Source organism: Eurosta solidaginis, chromosome 5 (genome assembly GCF_040869045.1).
Source record: "Eurosta solidaginis isolate ZX-2024a chromosome 5, ASM4086904v1, whole genome shotgun sequence".
Classification (NCBI taxonomy): domain Eukaryota; kingdom Metazoa; phylum Arthropoda; class Insecta; order Diptera; family Tephritidae; genus Eurosta; species Eurosta solidaginis.
The window spans coordinates 231,148,262-231,158,765 of NC_090323.1; the positions used below are offsets into that span (position 1 = coordinate 231,148,262).

General features: G+C 37.1%; 1 protein-coding gene across 3 annotated transcripts in view; it reads left to right on the forward strand.

The window, feature by feature from the left end:
• The window catches only part of Tsp66E (Tetraspanin 66E), a 483,181-nt gene that overhangs the window by 109,177 nt on the left and 363,500 nt on the right, over nt 1–10,504 (forward strand). The window lies entirely within an intron of this gene.

The following is a 10,504-nucleotide window of genomic DNA, read 5'->3' on the forward strand; positions in this document are numbered from 1 at the left end:
AGTGATACCTTCATTTTTTAAAACGGTTGAATAAAAAACCCACACAACTATGTTTACGACATGCAAATGCATCACAGTGATGCCTTGGTTTTAAAAGGGTTGTAAAAACGCTAATTTCTAATATTTTTTTTTAATTTGTTTTCTATTACTAAGTTAAATTCATTTTTTCATTTACATATGTTCTGACTAAATAAATTTCTAAAGAGAAAAATAAACTTCAAAAAGAAAAAACATAGGCATTTCTCTGATTTTTTCATGTAAAGTGCAAAACCAGCGATTTTTTGAAATGTTTGTATGGTGAACCCCCAGAGGGGTTCCAGGGGGTGTGTCACTGGCATCGGTGGGTCGGGCCTCCAAAGTTAGTGGGGGTCGGTCATACATTTGGACTCGATTGGAGCACTCTAAATGGATCAAAGTGGGATTTTTCAAGATTTGCCCCTACCCAAAAGTTCGACCCAAATTGGGGGACATCAGAATTCGTTTCAGAGGTATGGTTCCTTCGGCAAAGTTTCTTATTTTGATCCCTAGATTATGATTTTCACAGAGCAATGGGCGATTTTTTTGCCTCCCCACAAATCGACCCGGCCTAGTGTATAGGTAATATATTTCAACTTTCATATAATTTAATGTTCGTGATATTTTTCTTTAAATGTTTCCCATATAGATTTAGCGGCCGCCGTGATGTGGTATCTATTGTATCTATTGTATATGTTTATTAAGTCTATGAACGAAAAGAATCTTACAGACTAGATACATATGAATAGAAAGATATAAAAACTATATAGTCAAACTTATATATTAATTACCGTGTAAATAATAAAAAAGAAAAAAGATAACAATGAGATGAATAAATAATAAAAATAAATTACAGCCACAAATCCAGAGAAGACTTGAACGTACTTCTCGACAAAGAGAAATCAAGAAGGAAACTCCCTGAGAGTCTATTAAATACGGTAAGTGCGCGGAAAATCGGGTCAAACATGCAATAGTTAGCTCTACCGACACGCAAGTAAAAGGGCAAGAAAGTACGAAGACACCTATTAGGTACATTAAAATTAACTTTAGCTAGAAGAGCTGAACAATCCAAAGAGCCAGTGATGAGATCATAAGCAAACATTAGTAGATGCGCAGCTCTCCGGATTTCAAGAGACTGGAGATTGATAAGCATGCATCGCGAGTAATAGGATGGGGTTGGATCGTCAAAGTTAATAGAAATTAAGCAAAATCTAATGAATTTTCTTTGAACCCTCTCTATTCTAGCAGAGTGCATCAGAAATTAAGTAACAAGTTTTTTCAATTAGGAAAAAGTCTATCTATCTAAGCGGCGCTAGGCAGCCAAGAAAAGCTTCTTGCCCTTCGGAGTCGGCGTAAAATACGTAGTTGCCCTCCCGCCAATTTGTAGGTGAAATTTAAAAAAAGTACGACGCAAATTGGAAGAGGGTCGGCCTAAAATATCTTTGGAGGTCAACGCGCCTTGCATCTATTTATTAACTTAATATATTGTAACGAATTTGGGGAAATTCCGTTTATTTGCAACGTCCTGCTAACGTTCGAATCGCTAAATTGTTGAATAAAGAACTCCAATATTCGATAATGCAAAATGGTCTTTATTAGACTACTTTGAGAGTACTTCACAATAACACTTATACTTCACAATCAATAGCGTGCTTAAATCAAAACTGATTAGTCGTGCCTCAGCTTGCGCTGCTTTTATACTCTCGGTTTCCTCGTGTACCCATATCTCCTAAGGTCTATTAATTTCGCGAACTTCATGCTTGGTTACCAGCCATATACATGTATATTTGTAGTTTGTAGCCATATGCGTGTGTATATGTGAGTACTACTTCGGCTGATCATTACATGCGTTTGTGAGTATCTCTCCGCTGCCCTGTATGTATGTGTCTAAATGATGATTGAATCGTTTAGGTACATACAAGTGGCTGTTTAGTATCGGCTTAGTGATGCTAATATTCGTCACAATATATATATATATATGAGAGCACCCAGCTGGGTATTTAATATTCGGTTTCGCCTAAGCTTAGACTTCCTTACTTATTGTTGTAAAATGTTGTTGTATAAAACTTTTGTTTTGGTACAATGACCGTGGCGGCATACGCAACCATGCATTAATACTAAATTGTTAATTCAAGTGAGAAGAAGAGGGGCAGCAGAAAACGCGACAACACAAAATTATAAAAACAAGCAAAGCGTGATAAATGAATAATCCTACATACGAGTACATATCTACAACATACAAATATTACAATCACACCAATAAATATTAAAGTCAAACAAAATTCAGTTTGCATATTTAACGACAACTTGTCACTTCTGTATAAGAAATTCGTTTAACTGTCTTTTTGAATTTGGCAATGCAATTGATGGATAGATTGGTGAAGAGGTGAACAGGTTCGATTTTCATTTAACGATGCGTAGCAAAGTTTACAATCGGAATGAGGAAGGTCATCCATAAACTTTAAAGTACATATATACATATGTATAGTATAGAGATGATAAAAGAATGCTGCAATAAACATTAATAACCTATGCAAAACTCAAGCCCGGTTACTCCATAAGTCTTTTTTTTATTCATGATTTTGTTTAACCGTTTGTTACGGAAGATGGATTTTGTGTTTCTTTATGGATGATAACTCAACAAATTTGTTTTTACAATACGAAGAGACCAAGAAAAGGTGTTTGGGTAAAAGGAAGAGCTATAGTTTGTGGTCGGGTAGAGGTAGAGTTTTTTTGGACGTTGTGGCAGCGCACTGCCTTATTCGTGTGTGCACAGCTCGTGGAACCGCCGTTGACCATAACATTAAAACAGTTGATGAGACAGTGTGGACATAAATAAACCTTCTGTATCCTACGTAAACATTACGTAAAACCACCGTGCCAATTCTATATCTATGCAGCGCTTCCCCCCCATACCATTCAGCTATATTCCGAATTAACATGAACGTCCAGCGCTCTTTATACGATTCTTCCCACCGTTTTTGCCACACCTAACTATTGGTCATGACATACACCGTTCTTGGCATCCTCAGATGGTCGGCCGACTCCAATTACATACAGCCGTTTCATTAAAAAGTAGATCTACTGAGATCGGTGATAAAACAGGGATTGCGTATTCAGACACCGTCCGATAAGCACAGTAATATAGTAGGCTGCCAGTATATCTTTTTCTTGGGACATTTGAATCCCGTGCCACACTGTTCCTGCGTATAATATTATTGAACTGGTTACGTTGGAAAATAGCTGACGGGCACCTTCGCCTGGGCGGCCGATGTTGGACATAACTCACATTAGGGCCTTAAAAACTTTGTCCCCACCGCCCTGAAATGCTCTTTTAAAATTTAGTGTAGAGTGAATGTTTACTTCTAAATAATTCAAGTAAGGCTTTGAATTCATGTATATTGGAACGATTTTCCGTCATCCCTTGTCAAATTTGGTTTCGAGACATTTATAAATTCTCCTATGGTTAGGACTAACTCATTCACAGTCCGCTTTGAGCTCACCAAAACCACTACTGTCATATTGATGGCTATATCTAGTCCCATATACGTTAGCCATTCCTTTATTCTTCCTACGGCGTTATTACATAATGCTTGCCGTTGCTTTGAAGTTTTGGTCACGTCGCCCCCAAGGGCTTTTAATTTATCGCGACTCTTCGCCTTCTGTTAGTTTGGACATCGCCCCCAAGGGCTTTTTATTCATCACAACTCCTAATCTTTAGCAGTATGTCAGCATACGTATCATCTCCAGCCTTCGAAATATTGATCGTATTAGGCCTGGCCAAAATAATTTTTTCTTACTGGCGTTTTTGGGTTTGGCTACGTGCTACACTCCCGTCTTTTGAGCTGTCGCGTCCTTCTTTCTTTCGACCTTTTTCTGCATAAGAGGCTAACGCTAGTGATTCCTCTCGTGCCCTGGCGGAAGACCTTTGCTGAGTTAGTGGGCTTGACTAGCTTATTTTCATTCATCGAGTTCTTCCTAGGTCGCATTCCCGGGGACACATTCCCGGCTGCAATACTTAGCCCTATACTTAGCAATTAACCTATTCTTTAATTTCTTTACCTCTAGAGCCAATTCGATTTATGCCCTCCTGAGCCCTGCGGGTTTTGAAGGTTTGCCGATGCCTTCCTAATAAGTTTACTTAATGAAGGAGTGCCTGTTTGAGACTTGCTATCACAGTTGCTCCTGATTTCCACTCTCTTTGGTTTTGTAATTTTTCGCCTTGTATATAGTTGGGAATCAGCATCAACACCAGCAACAACATCAGCACTGAAATCCAGCGAAGAATCAATCTTGCCAATAAATGCTACTTAGGACTAGGTAGGCAATTGAAAAGTAAAGTCCTCTCTCGGCGAACGAAAATCATACTCTACAAGTCACTTATCGTACCCGTCCTGCTATATTGGGCAGAAGCATGGGCCATGACATCAGCAGATGAAGCGGCCTTGGGAATGTTCGAGAGAAAAGTTCTTCGAAAGATTTATGGACCTCTACGCGTTGGCGATGGCGAGTACCGAGGAAGATTTAATGATGAGCTGTACTTTGCTATACGCAGACATCAACATATTCCAGCGAATTAAAGCGCAGCGGCTACGCTGGCTAGGCCATGTTATGTGAATGAAAGACGATGCTCCGGCCTAGAAAGTGTTTCTATCGGAACCCGCCTATGGAAGCAGAGGGCGGCCTCCACTCCGTTGGAAGGACCAGGTGGAAAACGTTTAAACTCCATTGGTGTGACCAATTGGTGCCGGTTGGCGGAGCGAAGGAGCGACTGGCGCGCCTTGTTGGACGGCCATAACCGTTTAGACGGTTAAGCGCCAATTAAGTAAGTAAGTATTGATTTGCCATCGCCGTGTTATCAGATTGTGGTCGATAACAACTGTTTTCGAAGAGTTATCGGTTTATTATCAAAGGATCATCGATGAGTTATCGATTTGTATTAGAATAGTTATCGATTTGCTATCGAAAATTTATCGATATGCTATCGAAAAGTCATTGGTTTATTACCGGAAAGCTATCGATTGGTTTTCGTGAAAAAGCGCAAACTACACACTATGACCAATTTGCACGATAAAAAAGTTTGGGTTATGCCGCTTGGGATTTTGTCATATCTTCATAGGCATACTCCCATATCACGACGAACCTAATACATATAGTGAAACCGAAGACATAACATTATTTTAGTAACCAAAATATGAAATGCGAAGGGATAGAGCAGGCGAAACTTGAGCTTGAAAAGAAGCCATACCGGACACAAACCCCGAATTGAAACAAAAATCAAATAAATAAATAAATTAAACCCGCACTTTAAACCCAACACGGAATTTAAACCACATCCATAACCGTTATAGTAACTAAACCTGGAACTGCGGAACGAATTCAAAACTTAAAACCCTAGTAAAAGGAAACTGATTATAATGCAGGGTTATTCATGTTTTTCAAACGATTGGTGCACACACTTTGATAGTGGCTTAAACGCGTACTGTAGAAAAAAATATTAGCTCAGAACTAGCGCAGAGCTAAGCAATTTGACGACAGTACTCCCCTATTTCAATGAATAGCCAAGGCTTTGAACTGCCCTCTTTTACATGAACATGTCATTGGCGTTGACAATCGTCGCCCAGTGCATCACTTTGCTATTTTTTCTCAACTTTGAGGTACTACTAAAAACCATAGGATATACAAAAATTTTTGAAATATTATTTGGACAATAAACAAAAAGATTTTTCGATGAGCCCACTCTGGAGCAGGCTACGTATGTATGTGTAATTGGCCAAAGGTGAACATGAGTTGGTACGATTGACTCCTACTACAGCTAATGACTGTCCTTGCACTTTATTGATAGACTTTGCGAAAGCCAACCTAATAGGAAATTGGAAGCGTTTAAAATTGAAAGGCATATATGTCGATATTAATGGAATCCTTGGTATGAAAACTTTGTTGTTTTCGAAATTTTCTGATAAAATCATTGCTTTAATGGCATTCGGTAAAACTTTTGTGATGTTAAGGCTTGTCCCATTACATAAGCGCGGAGGATCCAAATTACGAAGCATAATTATTATGAACCCTTTTATAAGGATAAATCGATGAGGAGGAATTCCTGATGGCTCCAAGGAGTTAAGAAACTCAACCGGATAATGCACAGCCTGAGATTCTTTCAAGACTGTGTCAATGGATTGATAAGTTGTCTCGTTTGTTTGAATTTTATATAGATATAGATAGATTGAAGTTAAGATGTAGATAGATTGAAGTTAAGATGTAGACAAATTGAAGTTAACAAAATGTTTACCGGCGGCAGATTACTAAAAGTGCAAAATGAATTACATCCAAACTCAACTCTGCAGTCAAACTTTAGCTGTTAAAATAACCTAAGTTTGTACGGCAGCCATAGTTCTGAAAAATCCCAATTGTAGGGAAGGTGCCACGCCCACTTCTCCCCAATTCCACATTTTAGTGTTAGAGCGTAACGTCATATAGCTCTTTACCAATTTTCATTATCCTACCATTACACAGTGGTCGGTTCCATAGGCCAAAAATAAAAAAAATCAAAGTGAAAAGTTTGTCACGAAATGTGTCGTTGGTGTCTCTTATTAGAACAGCCTTTTAAAAGCTATATTTGTTTTTGTTGTATTCGAACTTTACTCTTTAAGAATAGCTTCAAAAGTGAGGTTATGGTATTAGTTGCTTTTTGCAGTGTGAGCAAGTTAAAAATAAAGTGCAAGTTTAAGTTATTAAATAAAATAATTAAAAAAAATTTAAGTTAAACGGTTTTATAGAAAACAATACTTACATGAAATAATAAAAATACGAAAAGATAGAAAATAATTAGATACGTCCTAGGTACTAGTCATCACACTCCTTATCAATCTAGGGCGTTGATCAGACAATTAAATAAAAGCGTTGGGCGCGTGAAATTTCTAAAAATGTGAGGCGTAGCATAACCTGATTAAGGTTCAGTTGGTTTTACTTATGACTATCAATAGAAATATGACGCGTCCAACGCTTTTATTTAATTGTCTGATCAACGCCCTAGATTGATAAGGAGTGTGATGACTAGTACCTAGGACGTATCTAATTATTTTCTATCTTTTCGTATTTTTATTATTTCATGTAAGTATTGTTTTAAATAAAACCGTTTAACTTAAAAATTTTTTTTTAATTATTTTATTTTCAAGTTTTTAGTCTTTATTTAATTGCATATTATTTCTCATTCTATTTAGTTCATTTAGTGACTCATTATTACAAGGACTCTTTCCTGACAATTTGTAACAACCTAAGTCCTCAATACATAATCCTTCCAAAGACTTTACTCGACTCTGCGCCACGTATGCTTGTCCCTCCTCCAACTCCAAAATATTTTGATGTCACTTCTACAGGACTGGATGCAATATTTGTTCCAAATATGAGCCAAATCGGGCATCATAGGTCGCTTTCTATTCTTGTATGTATTATGTGTTCCAAATATGAGCCAAATCGGACCACAAATACGATTTTTGTGAATATCTCGATACATGCGCCACCTAGCGGCGATTTTTTTTCACAGGTCGATTTCTATTCTTGCATGTATAATGTGTTCCAAATATGAGCCAAATCGGACCACAAATGCGAATTTTGCGAATATCTCGATCCATGCGCCACCAAGCGGCGATTTTTTTTCACAGGTCGATTTCTATTCTTGCGTGTATTATGCGTTCCAAATATGAGCCAAATCGAACCACAAATGCGAATTTTGCGAATATCGAGATCCTTGCGCCACCTAGCGGCAGTTTTTTTCTTATTGCATTGTCATCGGGTTCTGAACTATATTCCAAGTTTCAAGCTTGTAGCTTATCGGGAAGTTACTTAAATTTCAATTACAAGATTCGTTCACAACGGCCGTGCATGCGGCCGTGCAGCCTGTCAACTCAAGCTAAATAAACCGTTTAAAAATACATAAAATATCATTGTATTGAAATAAATAAAAATGAATATTGAAGTCGAAGGTATTTACGTCATTTTAAAATAATTTTAGTGCCTCTATTTTGTTGTTTTTTTTTTTTTTTTGTTATTTAAAATGTCACCAGTGCCTTTATTAGTGTTTATTTGCACAAATATTTCAATTGCAGATAAAGTTTTAGTTAGGTTCCTGACCGATTCTCACGTTGGGCCTTATATCTTATTATTAGTCAGTCGGCTGCCACTTTCTGCCACTAACTATGTTTTGCGACAGTTTTCTGATAGCTTCAACCTGATAAATTATTGTCGTATGTCATATGTACTTACATGTAACATACGACATTATTTTATCCAGTCGACGATATGCAAATGTAAACTTTTGTGTGTGTTTGTTGTTTTGCTATTGTTATGTATGCAGGATCTTTTAATAACTTTAATTTCTTTATTTAATCCTATTAAACATTTGCGATAGACACTTCTTACCACTTTTGCCCCCACATCTACTTACATTTTGTATGCATGCGATAAAAGTGGGTGGTTGTGGGTTGGTATGAAGATATCACCCTAAAATTCTCAAATATTTGTAAAGCCGTGACCAAATTTTCTCGTTGATATCTCTACCGGAAGTATTTTTGGCCACCAACTCCATATAAGACCGACCACTGTGCATTACTACATCCAGAGATATGCAGTATTATATATTCCATTTTGTGGTGTTGGGGATTGACCTCATATAACTCCTTACTGAATTTCAATGTTTTATCATAAATACCTTCAGAGTTTTGCACTGCCAAAGATTCCATTTGTATGGGAGGTGCATCGAAATTATTTTTAGCCTACGACCATCCTTGGAAGGTTTCTACTGGGTGGTGCAAATTTGGTTGTGATGGGTCGATCCGTTTATCACGTCATCTATACCTACATACCTAAATAATTTGAATTTCAATTTTTCAAACCGATACTTTATTATAGCTTTTATTATGCAAAACACCAGACTAACCGTTGCTTATAAATACAGTCACATCTTCAATGCCCTAGTAAACGGACAGACATATTTTTGTAACAATTTTTTGTTTGCTGACTGCATTGATTTTTAATTTTCAAGTTTGCCCACTCTTATTTTACAATGTTTTACAATATACCACACAATATGCCGAAGCATTAAAATTCACTTTAGCCGTAATCATGCTCCCATTACAAGCTGCATTTAAATATGCCATACAATACTTAGGCCACAACAATAACAACAAACATTCTTTATTTAGCTCAGGGTTATTTTATTATAAATTTTATTGAATGCTTCGAATGAAAATGAGGTCAATATTTAAAGCATAAGAATTGCATACATAAGTACTTTGAAAGGAAAGTGAAGAGCATAAATGCATACGAATATTATTTGCAAAGGAAAAGAGTTTGAGTGATTGATGGCTAAATGGGAATAACCAAGTTTTTCAGTGCACTCGTGCTCGTAGTTTTTTCGTGTTTATAAAATGTAAATGTTTAGCGTGATGTAACAACTTAAGCCGGAATGTTTGAATAGCGGAAAATAAGTTAGGCTTAGAGACCCACATGTATCTAGCTCAATGTTCAGTATCCAGAGATAACAAATGTTGTCTATGTCGCAATATTAATCATGCCAAGGCAAACAAATTTCAGAACCTTTACTAGTGGATACAAAATAAATCCTTTACTAGCTACAGGCGTCTGTATTGAAATCTTTAGCTTTAACGGTATTTTGTGATAGCGTCATGGTTTTGCGCAGATTTCTTCTTAGATGAAGGTCCGGCAGGTTTTTGATTAATTGTCCACTCGGTTCATGCACCTTCTCTCTAATGGTTAATGGTATGAAAAGCTTGGGATGCTTGATATTTGGAGATATTGCAAAAAAACTTAACCTGTAAACGCAGGGAGTACTGCTCCAGGAACATATTGTATCAGAAAAAACAGTGGACGTAGTTGAAGAGCTCTTTAAAATCATACATCAGATGAAGACAAGTATGTTGCAAATGGAATTTTAGAGTATTCTACTCAGTCCATTGGAAAGGCGATTTTTCAAACTACGCCCATTATCGGAGAAATCAGCCTACGTAATCTATTATAGACGACTTTATCAAGAGTACTGTGCTTAAAAATGTACCGAAGTCAAACGTCAGTAAGCAGATTAAACCTTACCAATGCGGCTATGTATGTTGCGTCAAATTAAAGTGACTGTCTCTGCCCAAGACAGAAATACACACCTTGTCCTCCAAATTCATGCAGTTGATGAAAATTGCAGAGAAGTTGAGGTTTATTTTTCAACAGTTTTACAGGTCGTTCCGTTCTAGAACCGTAGTTAATAACTTATTATCAAAATATGAGACGGGTGTATTTTTATATGACAAAGTCTTCTTAGTGTCGATCGAAAGAAGTTTTAGTATAATATTAAGAGATTTTGTAGAAGCAGATGGCCCGACCCATTTTGTAGACAAAAGCTCTTAATCAGTGCTGTTCACTAGTCCGAGATACCGTAGAAGAGAATATGTGTGGCGTAATCAGAGGGAAGCCCGGTGCCCGT